Here is a 1,608-nt window from a genome sequence, read left to right on the forward strand (position 1 = left end):
TATATAGTAGAAAGGTATAGGGCATTAGTATTATATTATTTTTTATTTTTCTGCACTTCGATATTATTATTGTTAATCACGCACATGTCCCTCGACCCGACAGGACAAGGATTAATCCGTCGCGGTACTGAGCTCCATTTAAGGGTTTGTCGCTGGCCAATGGGCTGCTACATGCACAAGGTGGGATTCGAACCCCCGACACTTGTTTAAGCGGACTAGTGAGCTAACCACTAAAGTGAAAATCACCCAAGTATATGAATGGGATTTTTTTTGGCCCATAAAAGAATGGGGATCAATTGTTTTTATATTTTTGACTTAGTTCTTCTTTCATTTGGGGATGGATTGGTTTTGTGGAAGACATATTTTTGGGGTAGTTAATCTTCACACTTTCCTATACTTTGGGCTCGATGAGCCCACTAGGCTCAAGAAAAAATAGGAAGGGCTTTTCACATTCCGAAAAAAAATATATTCAAAGGGTCCTAGAAAAAAAAAAAAACTAGGATTAAGGTTTAAGATTCCCTGAAAAAAAAAGTTCAAGATTATTCTCGTTTCCAGATTTTCTCTCATGGCTAATTGCACTTTGATTTTTGGTGAATTTAACCGTACTTATAATTTGGTGTTTAACTTTTGTTTAATTTATTTTTTATGATAATTTTTAAATATTTAATAATTATTTATTTTTATACTTTTAAAATTAAATATTAATTTTTAATTTAACTTTTTTCAATAAATTAAATAAATACTTTTTTTAATAAATTAAACAAACACTTTTATGTATCATAGCAATTATCTACTTGATTTTTTTGAGTTATTTAAAAATTTAGAATTTGGATTTGTTAGTTCTCTTTTCATTGTTTTGCTTATTTTGACAAATGCTACATATAGTACATAGTAGAGAAAATATAATACGATTGATAGGTTTTTAAGTCTAAATAATAAAATTATTAATTTTAACGTATCTTATTAAATCTATTGAGTTCTTATATCATTTATTTTTTCACTATTTTTTATCCTCGTTAATGCCTTCTTTCATAACTCAAAAGATGATTGTCCCCTAATAAGGCCCTAAGGAAGTAGGATACTTCTATAATACAATAATTTTATGTTGTTAATTATTATTAGCAGCCTAATATAATACATGAATTATGCATGCTAGCTGGCCTTCACAGATCTTCAATGCTAAAAGTCAAGTACCCATTTTGTTTAATTATATTTGTTTATTTTTATTTATTTTCAAAGTTATCCATTGGATGGTAGCAAACCAAAAACATAATAAAATAATCATAATCATAATCATAAAATCTAGTTAGATATCTAAATATATATTATTCAATCTTTATCTCAAGCCTTAACTTAAAAAATTGTCAAAGAAACTCTCTAATAATAAATAATCAAGCACTAGCTTTAGGTGCAGTTGTTAATCACCTTGATTAACATAAAAGATTGTTCATTCTTAGCTCTTACTCATCTTGATTGATTATTTGATGTTTCTTAATTAATTCTTATTTCTTACTTTAGCCAGTATATTATGCATTCATCTGACAGAGCACCTCTTCTCTTTTTTTTCTTTTTTCTTTTTTTTTTTCTATTATTGGTTGTTGCTAGCTT

The sequence above is a fragment of the Arachis duranensis genome, chromosome 4, assembly GCF_000817695.3.
Source record: "Arachis duranensis cultivar V14167 chromosome 4, aradu.V14167.gnm2.J7QH, whole genome shotgun sequence".
NCBI classification, from domain to species: Eukaryota; Viridiplantae; Streptophyta; class Magnoliopsida; order Fabales; family Fabaceae; genus Arachis; species Arachis duranensis.